Raw genomic sequence first — 25,040 nt, 5'->3', positions numbered from 1 at the left:
CTTGCAAAGCAATGCACAATGATTTTCACCTTGATTCCTCCATAACTTCTATTTCAAAATCAGGCACAAAACTTAGATGGCAACATGAAGGAAAGGTTTCCATATAGAGGCAGAGATGGCCTTATTAGACATTACCTCTCCCCACCCCCAGAGTCCTAATTTCTGTAGAAAGAGACCCTCCCTCCCTTTGGAAGAGGAGACCAGACCCACAGCCCTGGCCCAAGCAAAGCTTGCTGTAACCCATCTCACTTTGCCCTTTTCCCTAATCGTCAGCCCATCCCCAAGGAGCCAACCAGATTTACAAATAGCAAATATGGCTTAGAACAAAGCTTTGACACTGATTCAGTATCCTGTGCTCATATTACATTTCTATGAATATTCCACCGACTTTGCAACTCTGAAGAACAGTTTCCGCTCTGGGGCTACATTTATTTAACATTCAGGCCATTTCAACTTCAGTTGCTCCCACCCTGACAGCGATCTTTGAAACTGATATGGCCCTGAAAGAAGCCAGAATAACTTTTTCGAAATATTAATAATAGGCTAGGTTCCCAGTCTTTGTAATTTTGTGGAAGAAACTCTGTGAGAAAGCACACTGGGAATTGAATTGAGTGTGTGCCCATGCTAGCTTTTCCATAGAAAAGCCTGCTTGAAAATGCATGGTTGTTTTGCAGGAGAATTTTTATGAAGTGGAAAAGGATAGGAATCTACCCTGGCAGTTTGCACTTATCACCTTCTGCTCTGGGAGCTTGAAGACCACCTTTTTTTTTTTTTAATTGATTTGAAAGGGAGAGAGCTAGAGAGAGATACCAATTTGTAGTTCCACTTTTTTTATGCTTTCGTTGGTTGATTCTTGTCCTGATGAAGATTAAACCCTGCCACCTTGGGGTATTAGAAGGATGCGCTAACCAACTGAGCTGCTCAGCCAGGGCCAAAGACCATCTTTAAATACCCACATCTCTGCCTGTTGTAAAAGAAACCCTGCAACATCCAGTGGAGAAAACCAACCAGACATCTCAGGAGCACCCCAGTTTTGCCACTCTCCAGTAAAGGGCTTGTAGGAAAGTTAGGCATCTTCTTTGAGTTGTCAATTTCCTCACCTGTAAAATGTAAAACAGCAACAGTCTTCACATGAAATAATGACAGAAAATTCTTTAGTCCACTGCCTGGAATATAGTAAGAACTCATTGAAATTTAACTATTGTAGCTGCTATCTACTTCCTAAGAAAAAAAGGTGGCTATTTAATAGAATGTGTCTACAATCCAGATAGCCCTTCCTTTATAAATCTAAAATAAAAAATTAAGTCCAACAGTTGTACATCCCTAAAGAAGGTTAAACTGAGCACAAACAAGCTTAAATAGTGTGCTTTAATTCAAATACATAAGAGGTTGCAGTTTAAAATGAAAATAGCCAGGCCTAATTTCTGAATAATTCCTTTTTAAAATGTTTTCTTATGAAATGCATTATAAAATGTCATAAGGAACTTTCCAAACTGGCATGAGCAAAATATATGATCTTTAAACCATAATTCTCTGCAACATACCAAAATTTAAGTAAACCTAAAGATTCTCAGGAATTTCAAATTTTTAATCTATAAAAATTTCCAACAATTCAAGTAAAATCATAGTAAAAACATTTTTATCTGAAAATACAATCTCAGACAACCCCATTTTATACTGAAGGAACATTCTTACAAGCATTTTGTAAATTACAATTTAAAACATCTACTCCTGTTCAAGTTGACAGTTAAGGAACCAAATAAATAGAAACTAAATTGTTGAATTGTATCTATCTTAAGAGTTGTGGGCTCAATTTGCTATTTTAATCTCCAGCAGGGAATATTAAGTCAACAAAATAAATATTTTTAATTTTCTCTATGTCTTTCCTTAAACCAGGCCAATGCACTTTTACTTAAAGGATTTGCAAAAGCAGCCCCCAACTTACTTAAAAGAGATTGTTTGATTTTCACATGAAAAAGAAGGAATGGATGTGAGTGCTCATTGTTTTAATGCAATGAGCCCTTAATTACTTCCAGTTCTGATTCATCAGAAATGTAGTACTCTTGGGATTTTTTTTTTCTTTTTGGTCACTAAATATTGTCTTTCATTTTGAGATATTTATTTCTTGCCAGAAAATGGTACTGTATTTTTCTTCTAATGATGAAGGATGAAAGATGGAGAGAATTCCATTCGGTGATTATGGGACCACGAAGAAGTAAACTGATTCAGAAAACAAATCCCCAAAATAAAAATAAAACATATTATGTGAGGTGGAAGCAGGAAATTCTTGGCAAATATTCAGTTGGAGCCAGGATAAGTAATTTAATGATACTGGCAGGGTTGGGGGTAAAGCTCTGGGGCTTTCGTTTTGGTACAGAATCATCTCTCTACTCTCCACCATTGCCTCAGACAGCAATGGGGGTTAAAGACACAAATGCCTGGAGGCTTTGCAAAGGATTGTTAAAACTACATAGCCCACGGGGAGGTCCAAGATGCCATCTTTCCTGCATAAGCCAGAGGTTAAGACAGAGCCTTGATCTCTACAGCTCAGTGGATGGTGAGAATTACCTCCAGAGAAAGCCCACTCTGAACACTACTCCCAGAGGCCTGGAGCATAGGACACACATCAGAACAAACAGGTGAATTCATTAAGTGAGTCCTGTGGATTCCAACAATCCTGCCAAATTATTCTGGTTCCCTGGGTAACTGTGCCACTTCACTTTGGACTGGTACGTTCTCCTCCTTATGGTTGCTGAGCAGAGTTTGGCAGAAAAAATCACCCTAACTTTGGTAGTCCTGGCCACACCTGGGCATTTTTAAGGGATATACCTGGGAGATGTATGTAGTAAAAGAATTGAATGGCATGCTCCCATAATATACAGACCCTTCCTGGGACCTGAAGGTAATGGAGTGTGTGGGGTTTTTTTTTGTTTGTTTGTTTGTTTGTTTTTTTAGCTTTGGTTTTCTTTCAAGTTTAAGCAAGAGGAAAGTACCACAGGAAGAAAGTTAAAATGAAAAAAATAAAAAATTGAAAAAGAAGAAAGATAGGTTTAGTGCAAACCCAGTCCCTAAGACACTTCTAAATTGCCACTTTTCTTCCATGACCTTTTCAATTCCTGGATTATGCAATGTGTAGAAGGGAAAAAAAAGGCTAAAAATCTTACTGAAATTTTGGTCCCCATGATGGTCTGAAGAGAAACATTATATGCGTCAAACAAGTGTGTGTTTATCATGTTAGATGGTGGCAGTAGTGAAAGTACTAGTGGGTGGTGGTGAGGGTGTTTGGTGATTACAGTCAAAGCCCTTAAAATGAATTAAATACTTTAACTTATGTATTAGAGATTGAGAAATCTACTCTACCTATCTTCTTTGAGTCTTAACATCCTTTTCCACCAAATGTTGATATCCACCAAAGACGCTGTTCTTTGATAAAGACTTTAAAATCAGTTTGAAAAGAAAGGAAAAAAGTAAAGTTAAAGAAAATGCTTAATGGATGTACTTGTCTCTGTGGGTGAGTTTTTATTCTTCCTTTTTACTTTCATCATAATCATGGCCACTGGAAGTATTTCAAAGTATCAGTAGTCCTTGATGCTGCTGTAGCATAAGATTCTAAGGATGCAGAACAAGTCACTTCATGGGAACTGTCATGGAGATATGCAACACTTTTTTACCAATGCTTAAAAATGTCTGAGCAGAGAAATTCTGCTGCCAGTGGTGCAAATTAGCATAAACATAGAGAAATCCCTTGCCTGTGTGGCTGTATTTAATGAGTGATGAGGTTGTCACAGGCAGTTTATTAAATATTTCTCTTCTCTTCCTTCTAGGCTCACAATAGAATTGAATGTCCCCAACAACTTTGAAGTTAAGCATAGTCATGTGACTGTTTCAACCAATGAAATCTGAGAAGTGGCATGTGTCACTTCTGAGCAGAAGCTTTGAGAGCCAGGGCAAACTTCACCATGTTCCCTTTCTCTACTATGGTGAATGTGGAAACAGGTGTAAAGAGCAGGCTTCATCATCCTGAGTCCCTAAATATCTACAAGCTGCACATACCCCTTCTGACCCACAGTGGACATGCAGTAGGATCAAGAAATAAACTCTTGTTTGAAGCTACTGAGGTTTTGACAGTAACTTGCAACTACAGCATAATCTCTATTCTAACATACATAGGTAGCAAATAGCCAAAACAAGGGGTTTTAAGTCATCAGTGATCATATCAGAAGGAAGGAATCTACATATTTCTAAGAAGAGACTAAAACCTCAAGCATCTCTATTATCTAATCACTAACTCTGAGACATTTAACCATTCCCTAGGTGAGGTCTATTCTGGACAAAAAGTACCTAGGGAAGTCTATTCTGGACAAAAAGTGCCTAGGAAAAAGCTATGCCATGACCTGCTAGCAACTGAAAGTTACTCTAGCTCACCAAATTGTAGGAATCATTTAGAGCTCTCTTCTAAGTTCTGATTAAACAACAAATCACCTTCTTCCCACAATCTAGGTGGACAGGAACAGATTCCTCATCATTTTCAGAACTGTTCACTTAAAGACTACACTGCCCAAGATTCAAGACTCCTTAAGGAACTCTACTTTTAAGAAAACAAACCTCACAAAATTAGCACATTATCACATTCAAAGTGAGGAGGCAAATGTGAAAAGCTCATCTATGCCCCCTCCCCCAACACCACATACCCTAACACTACCCAGAGCTGCAGCTATGCATGAAAAATCTAACACATGCAAAGTACAGAGGCTCTTTGAAAGTCTGGTCCACTTCCAATCAAGATGAAGGCATGCGTAGACATGCTTCACCTCCTTGCACAACCATGTGAAGGATTACAACTAACCTCAGAACAACACCCATAACTGCCAAAAATCAAACTGTATGGGAGTCCAACAACCAAGCAATTAAAGAAGCCATATCCATCCAGATGGGTAGGAGGGGCAGAGACTAGGAGCTAGGACCCAGTGTGACAGTGGCAAGGAGGCAGCAGCAGCCAGCAGAGCGGGCTGTCCCACATTCACATGTGAAGGATAAAAATCAGGAGGGATACCTGGGGAGCAAGCACTCCCAGCCCCAGGCCAGACCATGCAGTTCAGAGTCCCAGTATTGGGAAAATAAAACCTCAAAATTTGTGGCTGTAGAAACCAGTGAGGGTTGGGGCAGCAGAAGAAACTGCTGGTCTCTCAGGAGAGTCCATTTAAAGGGCCCACATGGTCCTAGAATGTATGCAAACCCACCCATTCTGGGAACCACCACCAGGACAACAGCTAGAAGGGTGCAAGTCGCATATGGGAAGGGGCGAAGTGACTGGAAAGGAGGTGAGTGTGAGGCAAGCCTCCAGCAGCCAGGCGGCAGCATTGTCTCCTCTCCAACCCCTCCCCTACATACAGAGCCACAAAGCAGTGAAGCAGTTTACCCTGTCCTGGCAAATACTTAAAGCTCCACTCCATACAACTTAGCAGGTTCACTAAGACAGGGATCAAAGCAGCTCTACCTAATACACAGAAACAAACACAGAGAGGATGTCAAATAGAGGAGACAAAGAAATACAGCTCAAATAAAAGAACAGAAAAAAACCTTGGAAACAGAACTAAACAAAAGAGATAGCCAACCTATCAGATGCAGAGTTCAAAACACTAGTGATGAGGATGTTCAGAAAATTCACTGAGTACAGCAAAAGCATAAGGGAAGAAATGAAAGCTACACTAAGTGAAATAAAGAAAAATCCACAGGAACCAACAGTGAAGGGAAGAAAGCCAGGGTTTAAATCAACAGTTTGGAACATAAGGAAGAAAACATTCAACCAAACAGAGTGAAGAAACAAGATTTAAAAAAAAAGAAAGAAAGAAAACGAGGAGAGAAAAAGAAGATTCTGGGACATCTCCAAAAGTGCCAACATCTGAATCATAGGGATGCCAGAGAGAGAAGAGGAAGAACAAGAAACTGAAACTTTTTTGAAAAAATAATGAAAGAAAACTTCCCTAATTTGGCAAAGGAAATAGACATACAAGTCCAGGAAGCACAGAGTCCCAAACAAGTTGTATGCAAAGAGGACCACACCAAGACACATCATAATTAAAATGCCAAAACATAAAGAATTTTAAAAGCAGCAAGAGATAAAAGGAGAGTTACTTACAAAGGAGTTCCCATAAGACTATCAGCTGATTTCTCAAAAGAAACTTTGCAGGCAAGAAGTATTCAAAGCGATGAAAAGCAAGGACTTACAACCAAGATTTCTCTATCCAGCAAAGCTATCATTTAGCATGGAAGGGCAGATGAAGTGTTTTCCAGAAAAGGTAAAGCTAAAGGAGTTCATCATAACCAAGCCCTTATTATATGAAATATTAAAAGGACTTATTTAACAAAAAGAAGAAGATCAAAACTATGAACGTTAAAATGACAACAAATGCACAACTATCAACAACTGAATCTAAAAAACAAAAACAAACTAAACAAACAACTAAAATAGAAAAAGAATCATAGGTATGGGGATCATTTGGAGGGTTATCAGCTGGGAGGTGGGAAGGGGAGAAATGGAGAAATGGTGTAGGGATTAAGAAGCATAATTGGTAGGTACAAAATAGGCAACGGGTATTAAGAACAGTATAATAAATGGAGAAGCCACAGAACTTATATGCATGACCCATGGACATAAACTAAGGGGAGGATTGCTGGAGAAAAGAGGGGTACCAGGTAGAGGAAGAAAGGGGGGAAATTAGGACAACTATAATAGCATAATCAATAAAATATACTTTAAAAAAGAAAATTTGCTCCAGTGTGTCTTATAATCAAGTTGGAGTCTTAGAGTCTTGCCAGCAACAGCAAAGAGGAAAGAAAAGGAAAGGTTTTCTTTTCTCTGGACTTAGGAATGAAACATAAAACTCTTCTTTTCTATTAAGCTGAATGGTCTGATCTTCCACACTCAGGGTGAATCTCTCACTAGCCATCACCTTCATACTATCCATGTGGCTTTTAGTGGGTATTTCTTTCCCCCCAAATTAATCACATGGCAGCAGTGGCCCAAAGAGATGCTGCAGTTCTTACTGAAGGGCCTGCAGTCCTCACCAGACCTCATGGTAATTGTAAAGAAAATGGAAATGGATGATATAAATGGGTTTTAAAACACTAAAAGTGCTATATTAGTAGCATTAATTCTAGCACACTTACTTCCAGCACATTTACTGTCATGCTGTGTTTAACTGCTTCAAGTTTTTTTTCTTTTTTTAAGTGTATTTTATTGATTAGGTCATTACAGTAGTCCCAATTTTTTCCCCTTTACTCCCCTTAGCCCAATACCCCCCTTCCCCCAGCAATCCCACTCCCCTTTTTTCATGTCCATAGGTCATGCATATAAGTTCCTTAGCTTCACACTTTCATATGTTATTCTTAACTTCCCTCCTGCCTATTTTGTACCTACCAATTATGCTTCATAATTCCTGCACCATTTCTCTATTTCTCCCCCTTCCCTCTCCCACCTGATAACACTCCAAAAGACTGATCCCCATACCTATGATTCTGTTCCTATTCTGGTTTGCTTAGTCAAATTTTGTTTTTATTTTTTAGATTCAGTTGTTGAGAGTTCTGAGTTTGTTGTCATTTTAGTGTTCATAGTTTTGATCTTCTTTTTCTTAAATAAGTCCCTTTAACATTTCATACAATAATGGCTTGGTGGTGATGAACGCCTTTAGCTTTACCTTGTCTGGGAAGCACTTTATCTGTCCTTCCATTCTAAATGATAGCTTTGCTGGATAGAGTAATCTTGGTTTTAGGTCCTTGTTTTACATCACAGTGAATACTTCCTACCAGTCCCTTCTTGCCTGCAAAGTTTCTTTTGAGAAATCAGCTGACAGTTTTATAGGCACCCCTTTGTAGGTAACTCTCTGCTTTTCTCTTGCTGTTTTTAAGATTCTCTCTTTATCTTGAACCTTTGGCATTTTAATTATGATGTGTTTTGGTATGGTCCTCTTTGCATCCAACTTGTTTGGGACTCTCTGTGCTTCCTGGACTTGTATGTCTATTTCCTTCACCAAATTTGGGGAGTTTTCTTTCATTATTTTTTCACATACTTTAAATTTTTTGCTCTTCCTCTTCTCCTTCTGGCACCTCGATGATTTGGCTGTTGGCATGTTTTAAGTTGCCCCAGAGGTTCCTAAGTCTCTCCTCACTTTTTCAATTCTTGTTCCCTCATTCTGTACTAGTTAACTGTTTTTTTCTTCCTTATATTCCAAATCATTTTTTGAACCCCAGTTTCCTTCCCTTCACCATTGGTTTTGTGTGGGTTTTCCTTAGTTTCACCTAGTATAGCCATCACTTCTTCCTTTATGCGTTTGCCATACTCAAGCATATTTATTAAGCCTATAAGCATCTTTATCACCAGTGTTTTTAATTCTTCATCTATTAGGTTGGTTATCTCCTCATCTGTGAGGTTGGTTATCTCGTCATCGCTTAGTTCTCCCACTGGAACCTTGATCCATTTCTCCTTTTGGGCCATACTTCTCGGTCTCCTCATTTTGACAGGCTCCTGTGTTTGTTTGTCTCTGTGTCTTAGGTAGAGTTGTCACTCCTGTTATGTTGTAAGGGGAAGAGCCTTAAGTATTCATCAGTACAGGGCGACCTGTTTCACAATGTTGTGGCGCTGTATGTGAGGGAGGGGTCTGAGAGGGAATAATGCTGCTTGCTCAGCCCTTGACCCTTTTCCAGGCACTTCTCCCACTTTCATATGGAACTGGCGCCTCTCTAGCTGTTGCCCTGGCCATCGTTCTTAGAGTGGGTGGGTCTGTGGATGTTCTAGGACTGTGTGGGTCCTTTAAACAAGCAGACTCTGCTGAGAGAACGGCAGTTTCTTCCTCCGCTGCAACCCCCACTGGTTTGCACAGTCAGAAGCAAAGAGGCTTGATTTTCCCAGGTGCTGGGCCCATGAGCTGTGAGGTCTGGTCAGGAGCTGGGAGCACTCTCCAGGTGTCCCTCCCACTTTTTAAAACGTGTGAATGTGCTTTCCACTTGCCTGCCATGCCACTGCCACCGCTTCCACCACACCGCATCCTCTCCACCAGGGCTCGGCCCCTCCTACCTGTCTGGATGTGAATTTCTTCTTTACATCTTTGTTTATTGGACTTCCATGTAGCTTGATTTTCTGGAACTTCTGGTTGTCTCTAGTTTTGAGGTAGATGTATTCCTTCTTAGTTGTTGAGGGAAACCCAGTGTGTCTGTCTAGGCCTTCATCTTGACCGGAAGTAACTGCTTTAAGTTTTCTGAGTCTCTCTACATAGATAAGTATAGAGGGAATTAACAATTACTGGAATTGCTCCAAGTATAAAATTTACACAAAAACCTTATGAATTGTGTGGGTGTTATCTCCAAGAATACAAAGGAATACAGAGAATTCAGTGGCTTATCCAGGGTGACACAAGTAAAGTTCATGTGGAAAACCTCCATAAGAACCCTATCTGTCCACTGATTCAACACACACATAAGTGCCACCTCCTATCTAAGGGATTCCCCTGTTACCAGCCAGGTCTGTTCCAAAAAGGATGGGTGTGGAGGTACCATCTCTTTAGCTGATGAGAAGAATGTACTAAACTGCCCGTTTTAAGTTGCCAAGACAGATTTCTCAGTCTAGAGTGACTTAGATGTAACCACTGACAACCAGACAAAAGCATCCAGACAGGCAAGTGAGGATAAAAAGATAGGACCTGTGTCCATTAGGAAGAGAGGGTAAGAGAGAGCAAGTGTGAAAAAGAAATTAGGGATCAAGTTCAATTAAAAATTCAGTGAAAATTATGTGAAAAGTTAGTTGTCCATTAACAAATATTGGTTTGAAATGTCCAATGGCTTGGGAAATCTCTATAGCAAGAAGACAACATATTATATTCATAAAAGCAAAGAGAACAGGGAGAGATAATGGAAAATTAAATAATAGGGTGGAGAAAAAAAAATCTCAGGGGTAAAAGAAAGAACCAGAGAGAAAAATGCGGAAAATTCTGTGAAAGTTGACTTTAAACATTAAAAAGGAAAATAAGACAAAAGGGAAGAAAATCCAAGGAGCAAATTAAAAATAACCTAAAGTTAAACAGTTTGAAATGGTCAAAATTATTGCCCTGGCCAGGTGGTTCAGTCGATTGGAGCACCATTCGTGAGACCAAAGGTCTCAGGTTCAAGCCCTAGGTCAGGGCACATACCTAGGTTACACGTTTGATGTTTCTCTTTCACATCAATGTTTCTCTTCTCTTTTCTCTTTCTACCTCTCTTTCCCCCACCTTTCTCTCTGTAAACTCAATAAATATATCCTTGGGTGAGGATTAGAAAAAGAAAGAAAGTGTCAAAATTATTGCTGCAAAAAGTAAGCACATACTGTCTCCTTAGAAAACAAGTTGAAATAAGCATCAGAAATGCTAGAAAAATTACCTAGGGCCAAATCATTTAACTCAAGTTATGAAGGCTGATAAACACATTAGCTACTTAAGAAGGCATAGCCAAAATAAGAGAAAGAAAGGCCTTCTAATATTAAAAACATATTCAGATTTCTAAATAATATTTTTGTTGCAAACCTCCAGATTTTTATTTTTTCGCCAGTTATTTTCCAACTTTACATACCCAAAGTCACATATTCATCACAAATAATTACCAAAAAAAAGTTTCCAATCTCTTTCTTCACTTTACTGCAAATGGCATAATAACAAATTCCTTATCTTGGTGTATATGTCCATATTAGTTCACAGCATTCTTGATTTTCATCATATTTGTACTATTCACTTTTTAAAATTTAGCCCTATTTAATTTGTTTACTGAATTAAATGTTCACCAACTTCACTGGAACTTATAGCTGAATATCACTCATTTCAGTTCAAACCAGTAATCCATTTAAGAACATGGACACATGATGGGCTTTCCTCAATATTAATTAATTTGCACTGCTTCTTCACAGCAGATTATTAGCAAAATGGCTTATCTTAAATTCTGGGTCTATAATATGAACATTCAGAATTGCACAGTGAATGTTCACTATAAATTCCCAAAGTTGAAGGGATAATTTAATAGCTCATGCCATTTTATTTGGATGATTTAGCTATCCATGCCTTTCCTTTTGGAGAATTATATCTTTAAAAAAGCACATTCCCTAATCTTTTAGTAATCTTTCTCAACAGAAAAATCTTCCTGGTTGATGACATGAAGGAAGAATAAATTTAAGACCTCATATACTAGTCTTAGAAAAACTAGTTTTAAAAAACAAATGTTTCTATACTTAATATGATAATATTTTCCAGCCCAAAATGTAAAAATATAGTTTCTGAACTGTCTTGAGTAATTTTTTTGTAATGTTGTGGTCATATTTTCTAAGTATCATCTATGAAAGAATCACTCAGATGTCTGGTGTCAGCGCCTTTATTGGAGAGGAGCAAGGTGGCAGAACATCTGATTTTCTTTTTCATCCAGATACTTGTTTTATTTTTATTTAACAAAACTTCCCTGGAACTCACATAAATGATTAATTAAGGAAATTAATATATATAAATTCAAGAAACATAAGAAAAGATTCTCTAGGTTGACCGCAGACTAGAAAGCCAAGTTCATATGTCTCAATTCTCACCTACACAGATACATAATGTCTCCAAGGTGGAGTCTCATCACCTAGTTCTGTGTAATACTATCCAACCAAAAAATTATCATGACAAACAAATGGTGTTTTCAAATCAGAATAATGAATGTCAAGTACAGTGGGAATACCATGGCCTCAGGGAAAGGACTTGAAAAGTCTGAATCAGGAGCATTGCCAAAGAGTGTCAGAAATCCTTTTTTTGTTTGTTTGTTTCTCTCTCCTGATCTTTCATGGGATGTTTTACAATCTGACTGCAGAGCAACACTGATTCACTGTGAAGGTGAGTGGTTTTGACCTGTAAGACAGTTTTTTCTAAGGAGCTTTTGACATACTTTATTTCATTTCTTCTTCCAAAGTCCTTATGATACTTACATCAAATAGTAAATAGGTATATTGTTAACTAAAACTGGTATTAGCTAAATCTAAACCAGCTAACATTATCAATGGCATGACATTCATTTTTATTGTGGTTGCTTTATCAATATACTTAAAGAGTTTCCCATGAAAATATTCCTAGGTGGAAAGCTCAAGTGTCCTTTACCAAACCACAGAGTCACTGCATCTCACTGGGTGGGGCTCAGGAGAAGCAGAGCTCTCACAGGACAGCTTCTGTCAATTCAGATCTCTCCCAATGGAGACAAATGGCATCAAAAGTTTACAGTCTTTTATTTCCCTTCCTTCCAAAGATGAAAACATTATATCATTAGCCAGATTTACTCTACCTCCCAACTCCTGGTGTTACATGGCATTCAGGTTGAATAAAGGTGTCTTGCGGTTTCCACCAAGGTAAATAACGGTAAGAGACAGGTCAATAACTTAATCACTTAAGAAACACTTCAGTGCAAGATGTAGTTCTGGTTTTGATAAGGCTTTGGAGCATGAGGGTGATGGTCATTTAGAAAAACAAAAATCCTTTTGTTTCATTCCGCATTGAAATTAGGTCTGACAGTTTCAATCCTTAATTGTCTTTTTTTTTTTTTTTTTTTTGTCATTTCAATTGGTAATAAAAAGTTCTGTCAACTATTAGAAGTAAGAATTAATGATGACTCAATCCCAATGCTCTCAGATTTCTTAATGTTATCAGTATACATCAAACTGTATGTGATTTAAGTCAAATTTCTTATGAAGTTCATGACTGCTGACACCTCAGCTCTATAATACTCTTTCAAGCCATCTCCCAGAAAAACAATCTCCATGGGGATTTGAACTCAGAAAGAGTTCCAACTCTCATTATATTGAAAGATTTTTAACAGATCTGCAATATAAAAAAAAATATGGGGAAAGGGAGAAGGAAAAAAAGGTGGGGGTGGGTGTCTGCCTCTGAGGTTGGAATCTGGTTGGTAGTGTGCATGCGGGGTTGGGGGTTGCAGGGTCAGTCCACATGCACAGCTGCCACACTGACATGATCACTCTTAAGGGCTCAAAAAAAGTTTTGGGAGAACATGTCCCATTAATACCTCTCAAACTAAGAATTTCTTCACAGAAGATCATACCAGCTTTGGAGGTTGGGTCTATATAACTCTGTAGCAACTGTAAAGTGAAAAATTTAGAAAGCCTTGTAGATGTTGAAGCTACATAACATCAAATATATAGAAATTTAAAGACACTTTATAGCCTGAGGCCATTGGTGCCCACAATAGCCTACCTAGTAAAGGTGGATCTCTCCTAGCTCGCCAAGTCCCCAAAGCCTTTTAAGGTGCTATAACGGAAGGCTCCCCAGCCACATTTGCCATTCTTCTTCTGCCCACCCCAAGGGATTCTCTCTGATCTCAGGAGCTGAGATACCAAGCTGAACCTTTTGGAATTTATCATTGGCCTGGAATCTGTGCTCAGAAGTAGAGCCTCTGAATTCAAAACAGGACTGTTTCCTGGCTCAAAACTCCAGCTCCAAATTCCTCAGGCTTGAAAGTGATGGGAAAACAGATTTTCAGCATTCTTGTGATTTAGAAATCATTCAAACTGACAAAAGATAAGAAATTGACAAGGAAATACAACACCTTAATTTACATAGCTGTCTTTTTTTCCTTCTGCATTGTGAGGAATAGAGCATTTTTAACCTTGACTTTCTCACTTCTCTCAGTTTAAAGCAAGGCCCATAACATTAATGAAAGTGCATGTGAGCTAGAGGGTACAAGTTCTACTTCACATGCTTCGCCACATGGCATTCTAGAAGACCAATACAACTTTTAGGTGTGCATTTCCCCAGGTTGATATGTATACTGCCCTGCAAACTTTTCAGCATAACCTAACCCATGCTCTACAGAGAAACTGCACAATAATCACCTAAAAATGAAAGCAGTTAATAGAAAAAACACAGAGGGCGTTGATGGCTTAAGTATTCACGTAGTTAAGTTTCTGACTCAGGACTACAGAATGCTGGTGCTGGAAAGGGCAGCTGAGATTTTCTGGTGCAACTCTTTTATCTTACAGGTAAGGCCTGCAGAAGTGAGATGGCTACAGAAGGCAGGTTAAACAGCCAACAAGGAAGGAGAAACTCCAAGGATTTTTCATGTTTCCAAGTCATTCCACTATGCCAGGATCATAAACCTCTTTGAGATACCAATGTGAGTTAGGTCTTTTCTGGGGGGCAGGGAGAATATATATACATAGTCTGTCCGTAAAATGTCCAGCCATTGTTACTATAACAAGAAGAGTTTGCACAACATCAATGTAACCTGGCGGCCAAGGACTAGAATGTGCATGTGTGAAAATGACAACTTCACAGTACTAGTCAGTGGAGGCAGTAAACACTGTTGGGTGAGCATGTGTACTGCGTGGCCATTGTACTCAAAATGACTGAGCAAGTAGAGCAATGAATCTGCATCAAATTTTGCATTAAGCTTGAACATATCTCCACAGAAACTTTTGATGATTCAGAAGGCTGCAGCTATGGGCAACTGGTGATTGGCAGCTTCATTGTGACAATGCATCCACTCATACATCACATCTCATGCAGAACTTTTTGGCAAAACATCAATTCACCCAGGCAACTCAGCCCTCCTACAACCCAGATTTGGCACCCTGAAACTTCTGGCCTTTCCCAAAATTAAAATCACCTTTGAAAAGGAAGAGATTTCAGACCATCAATGATACTCACGAAAATATGATGGGGCAGCTGATGGTGATTGGTAGAACTGTGTGAGATCCCAAGGTGCCTATTTTGAAGGGGACTAAGGCGTCATTGTCTTATGTATAATGTTTCTTGTATCTTGTATCTTCTACAATAAGTTTCTCTATTTTTCATATTACAAGGCTGGATACCTATTGGACAGACCCGAATATGCATATATACACACACAAATGTGTGCAAATAAACTCAGGAGGTTCACAAAGCCCAAAGCTCACCTCTGGATGCTTAACAGGTCCATTAACCCCAGATTAAGAACCCCAGATTAAGAATTTCCACCTCTGAAGAAGCCACTAGTCTGAGTAGAAAGTGCTACTTTTAACCCCTTTCAAACTTAGAATCTAAACTGGATTTAATGATATATAAACCTCAGGGGAGAAGCAAGTCAACAACTAGGATAAATTAAGCCCTAATCAACACTTCCATATTTTTAACATGTGTCAAGTAAAAAAAAATGCACAGGAGAAATTTAAACCTCCTTGTATTTTACTACCAATTTCACAAAGGGACATGGAATATCTTTTCTCCTAGCATGAAGATGGCTCAGCAGTATTTAAATGATTCCTTATTCCAAGTCATATAAATATGCACCAGATGTATCTTTTGTAAATGTTATGTTTTTCAACTTCTCAGCATTTGCAAGTAGTTGAAAGTTATGTCAAGCATGCTTTAATGGGGCATAGAAGTGTATTGTATGCAAAGAGATTGCACAACTTTGTAATAGGTGAAAATACAAATGTTGTCAATGGATACCTTTTCATTTTATTGATTTATACTGAATAATAGAATACCCTGTGTTCCTCTTTACATGGAAGTTCTATCTCAGTTGAAATATAGATTTTTAAAAATTATGCTTATATTAATGATTCTCTAGATAACAGAAAATTCAAAGCACATAAATTTATGACTAGAAGGCAATTTAAGATCAACTAAATCCCAACCCTGATTTAAGAGACTGCAAAACTGATACCAAAAGGGTTACATGAGACAACTAAGGCACTAAATTAGTTATTACTTAGTGTATGAATTTATATAGTCCTAAATACAAGGAACTTTACTGAGCTCTTTATACTATTTGTCTCCTGACTACATAAACAAAAAGAAGGAGGAGGAGGAGGAGGAAGAGGAGAAGGAGAAGAAGAAACAGCAATACATATATATCTATTGATTTCTTGGACATGCTGAGAAGAAAACGACATGATATATATTTTGCAAACTGTCAAATTGTCTTAAAGGAAGTAAAATGCCAATTGTTAGCATTAAAAATTGTCAAAGAATATCATCGTGCTATTTCTTTAATATTAAATTCTAATGGACTCAACGTTCACTTTTTTACTTTTAATACAAAAGATAGCCTAGTAAATTCCACTCAAAACATTTTCTTTGAGGTTAGAAACATTAAAGATGTTTTGGAAATATATTCAAGTCAGATGTAATGACAGTTCATCTTGAAAACTGGCTTTTTAAATAAAAATTAACATAGATTTATAGCTTATTGTAAAACTGTTTTTTAAATTTTCCTTCCTTTTTTTTTTTTTTTTTTTTTTGCTACAAAGAAAATAAACCCTATCCCAAGTCATTCTGTGTGACTTTGACATCTCTAAGCTGAGTACAGCATTTAAGGATGTGTATCTACTCACTTTGATTTTACTCATGCTCACTTTTCCTACCTTAGGTTTTCTTTTCCTGGCATGGATATCTACAAACTGCCTTAAATTATTTCTAGGATTGAGTCATAATATTAATTCATTAATAACTAATTAATTAATGGGTGAAAGTCATTTTGCTTGAAGCCCAGTAACCTTTTTACTTGGACCTTGACAAATAACATTTTGCCCTTTGGGGGCAAGTGGCAGCAATGACTTCATTTAGATAAATCATTATTGAGTGGAGCACCAGTGTTTCTCAAAGTTCCATAGCTGGCTCTATTTCCTCTTAGATCCCAAACAAAACCTCCATTCCTTCTGTCCAGAAACCAGCATTTGCATGCTCTGCTCCTGGGTCCTTATAAGGAGGAGCCCTGCACAACTTCACAGCATTCCGGGGGGGGGGGGGGGGGCACAGAGTCCTGCCTCACTGTTTTATCCTGGGACTCCTGAAATAGCTCCAAGACCTGTGAGGAGGTTTAAGACAGTGGCTCTGCCTCTGCCTGTGAGGTACCCACATTACTCCTGCAAAGGTGTTTGTGAGCTGAGGACACTGAGGATCAGAACCAGCCGAGACAGTTCACTGGCTCTCCTTCATCAGCCTAGAAGCAGGGACAGTCCCTAGAGTCAATAGTCACCATCAAGTTTAGGGACAGTGCTTCCAGGAAATAAGTATTTTCTTCCCCAGAGTGCTCATATACAGAAAAGCTGGCACATTTCTACATATATATTTAACATGAGTTTATAGAGGTACACACATGCACTTTCTGAGACCCTATAACCTGCTACTTCAGTGTAAATGGACTGTCCAAATCAAATTGTAATCATCATTCCATGTTAATACGGGGAGCCTTATTCTGCTCTCATCACATAGGCTGGGAAATGTGGCTGATTGTGGTAATGGTGTGAAAAGGAAGCCTTAAGAGCCTTTACCATCTTTGTTTTGATGTGAGACTAGTAGGGCACTGCATCAGAGATATCATATGACTGCTTTGCCAGCTAGCACAGGTGTCCCTAAAAGGTAGAAAGTGGCAGGAGCCCCCAAAATTTGGAAAGCAGTGCTATTAAAGCATTTTGTATCTAAGAGACATGACTAATGTTCAAAACGGTACCACCACCACATTGTGACCTTGGGCAAATGACTAAGTCCCTAGATGGCTTGGCTGACTCATCTGTCAAAGCTGGGTATGAGCTGTATGTACTTAAAGGGTGCTTAGAGACTTAAATAGGACAATGTCCATAAGAAGCATGTTTTATTGCCTGGTACATGGTAAGTCTTTAGTAAAATTTTGTCATTATTATTATTGTTGTTATCATTATTGCTCTTGTTTAAAAAAAATTCTTTTTTGAGTCATTAGGCATGAAAATGAGAAAAGGTTTGCTTGGAAAAATTCACCTTTTCTCATCTGCCCATATGCAGAGACTGAGCACAGACTGCTAAATTCTGGTGGGTCATTCTCAACTCCAGCCCTTTCAGAGAATGAGAGCTGCAACCCCACTGCCTCTTGTCAGCCACAGCTGTACAGTACAGCTACCTGCCCTGAGAGTGGCTACCTTGCTCCCATGACAAAGTCCAGGCTGAGGGTAGTAAGAATATTTCCAGAAGGAGCTGGAGAAAAATCTCAGAGGTTGCCCCTCTCCCTGATTCCCCTCCCAAGAATCCCTTCTGTTTTGGTTCCATGAGGGTAAGAAGGGAAAATCCCATCAAACTTGAAGTGAGAATAAAGAGGTATCTGTTGGAGGGGTTGCAGGGGTGAGGGGATCTATACTAAGCAATCTCACTGGCCTCCATTAATAACTGATTCTCCATAAAGAACATAGCTCACTAGAACTGAGAGCCAACAACAATGGTTGGCAAAGACGTTGTTTCTTCACATCACTTATTCCGCTGCCATCTACTCCTCTCTAAGTTTCTCCAAATCTTGAAAAATCAGTTCAATGCTTTTTAAATGCCAGTACAAACCTGTGACATCTTTAAAGCATAAAGCTTGGCGTGAGAAACTTTAAAATAGACAACAAATTTGCATTCAATGCTTAATGCACCTATCCCTTAAGAAACTGTATATAAAACTTAATTCTCTTCTCCCAAAATCACTTTAGCTGTTACCAATGCCACTGAATTTACTAAGACTGCAAGCTAAAATCAGCTCACTGACACAGCCAAAGCTGGTTCTGCAACGACTTCTAAGACCCTGAGTGCAAACTAAATGTGTGGCTTAGGGCCTCTGTTGAGTTTTCTATGAGCATGAAGAACTTGCTTTAACTTGTACTGCAGCAGTTTTCCCACCCACCACACACACACACACACACACAATGTGGGCTGGTCCCATTTAATAGACAGGAGTGAGCTCTGGGTGGCCTAAGAAAGAGAAAAGAGATAAATATGCAGTCACACTATGCTCTCTGAAGAGTTATTCATGTAGTTTCAATTTGTTTTTTGTTGTCTACTGATTTGACTTCAAGAGCATATCATCACAGTGGATCTACAGTGTCACAAATGAGGCCTTTACTTCCAGTTAACACAGTGGTTGCTGATGTAGCCAATTCACCAAAGTCAGTATTGGAAAACAGCATTACTTTCAAGATACTTTATAAATATTATAAAACACATTTTTAAAAAATCATGTTAAAACTGTTTTAATGTCTTGGACGTTTTTTCCTTTTTTAAAAGGACTCTGCACTTGGGGCTAAGGGCAGTTAGTAGTAGCCAGTCCTGATTGGCCAACATCTGTTTCTTTATAGGAACCTTACTTGCCAAGTAGCTGGACAGCAATACCCTTTTGGTATTCATGGAAGTACTTGCCGAACAATAATGACAATAATTGCCTCTGATTCTTGTGTTTACAACACTGCCAAAGTATCATTAGGGCCTTATTTATAGATAATAATGCTTATTAATCACAAGTATTTGAATTTTAGAATGTATTAGATTAATATTCTTTTGTACCTCAGTTCTGTACTAATGCTGTGAAAGACATTTACTGAATGTAACTCATTGCCAATGCTTATTTTGAGCTTCAAAATAATGTGTGTAATTTGCAGGTGAAAGATAAAGAAATTACTGGCTACTTCTCAATAGCTTGCATCGTGATCAACAGCCAACATGAGAATTAGGCCCTAACTCTAAAATGAGAAAGAAAGGAAGCAAAATAAATATCCCTGTAGGTATTATTTCCAAAAAATCTTGTAAATTCTTATGATGGAAGAACTTCCTAATAATAAGTCTATTATCTTGTTTTGCCATAAATCTTCAGTGGATGGCATCAATTTATTGAAAGTGTCTGGGGTGGAAAATAATTAGTGATTCAGTAAATAGTCATACGGCATAAGTTTTTGGAGTCTCAAATTAAAAATAGCATAGAATGACTAACAGTTGTAACCAACAAAAGTACAATCTTTGGTCTAACTGTCCAGTTGTTAAACATCTTTATTTCATTTATTCATTAATTATTTTTATATGTTTAATTTCTGTGCAAAGAAACATTAAACATAGCAAGTACTTCCCTCTTTTTATGTGTATTTAGAAATCAAAATCATTAAAAATTTCAAAAGGTTATCACACTTTTTCTAAGATTAATGCAAAAAACATAATTTCTGTTAGTGAAATAAAATGACTTTATAAATATAAAACTTCACCAGCCTATAGTTTTCACCTGGCCACTCTATCCTGAAATTATAGCAAATATGAAGTCAGCAATGTTTTCTTTTTATGTAGTATACGATATTATTTGTTCTTAAAGTATTCATGCTTTATGTGTGAAAACAATACTTCAGGTGATTAATTAGATGAAAACAAGATGTAGTGACAAAATTTTCCAGAAATATTTGAGAAAGAAAGCAAAGCTTATTAACATCATTCTAGGTGACATTTTAAAAATAATATTTGTGACTAGAAAGCTTTTTTTAAAATGCCTGTAATTAATGTTTACTAATATTCTTTAGACCAAACCCAAATCATGCTTAATTTTATCCTACTCTACTAAAGACCACTTTAAAATAGTGTATGGGTCTAATAACCAATTTTTGTCCCCCACAGGAAGTAAGGGGATTGTACCTTTCAATTCACCAAATCGCACTGAGAAAATTGTCCTCCCTAAAAGATCCTTGAAAATTGTTCAGCTAACATTTCCAAGTCAGCACATACAAGGAGATGAAGATTCTAACTCATTAAATGTATAATGTTAACATTTCAATCTATTGCTAAATGTAAATAACCTTAGTAATCCCAGTTGGACTATTTAATATTAATTTAAAGTATTTTATAATATGTGAGTGTCTCCTCTCATGGGGCTAAGTAGAAAGGTGAACAATTATCTAATAACTTCAATCAATGTACTCAGCCAAACCTGGCAAGTCAGGCCCTTTAACTCTGTTTATTTAAATCTGGTAAACGTCTCAACAGGAGGTACATTCAGGTGGGTTTCATCTCTCATAACACTGGGAGAATGAGGAGTCAAGCAATAGCTTATAGAACGGGTTGCTATCTTACAAACTGAATCACTGTAGAGAGCCAATATAGATTATTCAAATTTTACCATGTCCTCTTTTCTTTTCTTAAATAGGTGGGTAAAAGAGAAAGCAGCAATGCCTGAAATCTCCAAATCGTTAATTCAATTCTCCAGTTTATTTTGCTTTCAGTAGACATTGCCTGATTCTCTCTTTAAAAGTCACTAGTAGTTGGCTGAGGAAAGAAATAAACATTTTGAGAGAACAGTTACATCTCACCTCCATGTGTGTCAGTAATGATGTCTAAACATTGAGGTTCAATACCTGAACTCCCCCTCGGGTTTCTCTCTGAACTTTTCTGAATTAGCCTCACCCAACTGTTTACAGACTTGGAAAGAAAGAAAGAAAAAGAAAGGGGGAAATAGGGAAGGAGGAAGAGAAGGAGGCAGGAAGGGAGGGAGGGACAAAATGGATAGCCTGTTAGACTTTAAATTTGAGAGCACTGAAAAGATAATTCACTACGAAAAATGGTTTGACAGAATAACATGTACCCCAGCAACATCCGAGCAGTTTTCTGAGCCTAGTTAGATATGCAACTTGAGATCTGTCAACATTTTATAGTTGCCCTGAGTTATTAAGCATTCTTCCTTGTTTTCCTTAACTGTCAAAATTTTTAATGAAATTTAATCTTGGATGCCTACATTCTGGGGAGTTTTATTTGCTATGTTATAGTTCTGTCTGCTTGCAGGCCACAGAATGCCAAAATATTTATTCATACAAATCTTTCTATGTGTATAACTTAAGCCTACTAAAATAGGCCTTTACCCACTTCATTAATTAAATCAACAAAAAAAAAATTACATTTTTGTAGAGAATAACTCTTCATCCAAATTTTCTAATGAACATTGTGCATTTTAAAATCATTATAAAGGTTATGTTTCCTTAAGTCATGGCACAGCATCAGATAAAAAACTTCCAAAAATAAAAGACTAACTTATTTTTCCAGTTGATTTTAAAGCCCACCTAGAATAAAACATTTATATCTCTTTCCAAATAATAGGCTTTTAAAAAACTTTCACTTGTAGTATTTCCATAATTTTAACGTCAAGCATTTTTAAGAGACTATGGAGCAAACCTCAAAAAAGCAGTTGGGCAAAAACTGATTTAATTTTCACAAGCTCATCACTAATATTTAGACACTCCTGATGAGTCAACAGTCTTTCAAATACTGTCTCTGAAATATATAAGCAATAAATTACATGTGGGAATAAATGCCACCATAAACATCATATATGTTTTTTCAGTAAAGAAATATACATTTACATAAACAGAGAAAAGTCAACAAAATATTTTATAATATCAGTACAAATGAGTCTCATTGTGTGAGAGAACTCCTTCTATCATGGTTTTTAAGAAAATTTCAAAACTATTTTTTTATTCCTCTATCAACTAGGACAAATAGCTGTTAAGGTATAACATTCAGTTATAATGTTTCTTTACATTTGCTCAGCAGAAACAAGCATTGGATTCCTGCCAATGTATTCATTTTAACTGTAATTCTTATTTTAATTCCCCCAAAAAGTCTTTGAAAATGAAAGATTTAAAAAACTAATAAGAAGCAAGCAACATGTCATCCCATATTGTACATCATTTCAAGGATAAATATATGCTTCAATTTTTTTTTTTTTACATTTTGAATTATCACTAAGCTACTACATGTCTTTTAATGATATAAAGGCCCATAAAATTAAACTACTTAAAAATGTTTCCTTTACAGTAAATGGAAAATAAAATTAATGCTCTTTATTATTGTGTTCAGAATTTAATTTTTGTTCTGTCAACAGCATTTAATTTGCAGGGAGAAAAAGGCAAAAAAATCCTGATTTTGATAGAGTATGCATATTTTAAATGTGCATTCAAAAATATGATGCCTTTTATTTTATGTAAAACAAGTTATTTAAGTTCATAAATGGGGTATGCTTAAAATATAAATACTATACATGTATTATTTATCAATTTCTGTGGTGTCATGTACAGTGGCACAATTCAGATTTCAATAGAAATTTTGAAATTTGTGTTAACATTACAATATACTCATTTTCTTATTTTAAGACTGTGTTATAGAATGTATTGTTAATCAAAGAAGTTTGGTATATTACACATTGACTTGTTATATGCAAATATATTCAGTTGGGGTATGTATATTATTTTGTTATATACATAAACATCTACCCTTGTGCATATGTATATTTACATCATGTATAAATATGTGTATATTACCAAAGGGTACTATACTGAAGGAAGAGGAGGAGCGTCTAGGACTGCCATACAATATTTTAGTTAACTGTTAATTGAATGCAGTTTTCCATGAAAGTAATTAGGTTTTTTTCAAAGGTGGGTGTTTATAGACATGTTTTAGTCATTTACTGTTTTCCAAAAGGCTAGTTTTATAACCTTATCCCCACATACGCTTTAAATCAATGAGTGATACCCTTCCCATCACCTTTCCCTTCTCTTAGGAAGGCCTATGGGAAACAGCTTGATACATAATTCAAAGAAAATCTGAACCTTAATTTTAAAACAAAATCTCATCTATTTAATCATTAACATTCTACCGTTAACATTCTTCATTAAAATTTAGCTGCCTACAAATTATCTTATGACAAGGAATGGTCAAAATTAGATCAAGATATTGGCTGGTGATGGTCTTTTGAGGTGAATGTGTGCAGATTTTACTGAGAGCCCTTCTCTAGGACAGGAGGTCTTCTAAAGAATTATGGTTAACAGTAAAAACATGTAATATTAATAAATCCAAGAAACAAAAAATATATACCACTAGTATTTCTAAATTATTGAAAAGCCTCAGATACAAACATTAGGGCGAAGAAAGGACAACTAAAAGTATTAAGTTTCTTTTTTGTATCCTCTGAATCTCATGTTATCAAAAATACAGTTTGGTAATTGGGTTCCTATTCTTCATGATGAAAATATTTCATCTTTTTCTGAATTCTCTCTGCCCTGCTTTCCCCTTGAGAGCTGAACCGTCTGGATGGGGCTGGTTAATGTTTTCAAAAGGAGGAACTTCATTTGTCCCAAGTTATTTTTCTGCTAGTCTGTTTTTCTGTTTTCTAATGAGAGATAACTAACTGACAGCTCTGTTTTGTAATGAAATTACTGAAATCACAGACTGGAGGAAAGGGGAGTCATTTCAGATCTGAAAAGGTGTGGGTGTCTTTACCACCACCACCACCCTTCCCAAATTTCCCATCACTGGAAAGGAGCCAGTAAATTGGAAAGTGGCTGAGGACAGTGGCACATAATAGGACAGCTAAAAAGACATGCAAAATCATTTTTAATTGGTTCCTGCCGCCTCCCTATGCCTCCAAAAATAAAAACAGCCTCCATGCAAGCAATTTTTAAGGCCAAGATAAAAAGGAAGCAGATACTCAAGCCCCTGAAACGTGGCTTCCCGGTGGCGGAAACCCAGTCTAAAGAGCAGGCTGTACGATGGAAAAGCTCTCCGTGGCATTTCTGGGCGAATATCGTCCCTTTCAGCCTTACCCTTGCTCACGTGAGACAGGGTGTCAATGAATATCCCCGGACTACAGGAGGGATTTCTTTTGGAATCAGATGGGATGCAGGCGAAAGGACACTCACGTATAGAGAATGGGGGTGGAGGGAGGGGACGGGAAGGGGGAGCGGAATGAGTTCTAGGGCTGCAGATTCAGATCGCATGGCTAAAAAGGTTACGCTGGCACCGGAGCATGCTGCTACGCCTCCTGCCCTGCCCTGCGCGCGCACCGCACTCACCCGCACACCCGCCCTCGCCCACACTAGCACACGCACAGGGCTCCAAGCCTCTCTCCTCGCCAGACTACAGGGGAAGCGCCCCCTCTGAGGTGCGCTCATCGGAGGTGAGGGGTGAGGCAGCCCAGGTCCGTCGAACGCACAGGGCGTCTGTCGTAGCCCCGGAGCCCTCGGGCGGGGAGCAAGGCGCGCGGCCCTGAGCACCAGCGGGGACTGCCCGGCTCGGACCCGAGATGGGCGGGAGCAGAGCGGCGGACCCTCGGCGGGCAGGGGCCGAGGAGAGGTGACGCCGCTGCATCCCTCTGCGACCTCAGCCTCTAGGGGCTCGCGTTTGGAAAAGCACGCGGCGCCGTATACGGCGCCGAGTGCATGTACGCACTGGCTGGGCCAGGACATGGGCATCGCTTAGAAAGAA

Source organism: Furipterus horrens, unplaced genomic scaffold (assembly GCF_987537825.1).
Source record: "Furipterus horrens unplaced genomic scaffold, mFurHor1.1.pri manual_scaffold_6, whole genome shotgun sequence".
Classification (NCBI taxonomy): domain Eukaryota; kingdom Metazoa; phylum Chordata; class Mammalia; order Chiroptera; family Furipteridae; genus Furipterus; species Furipterus horrens.
Note: the sequence above shows the minus strand (reverse complement) of the source record.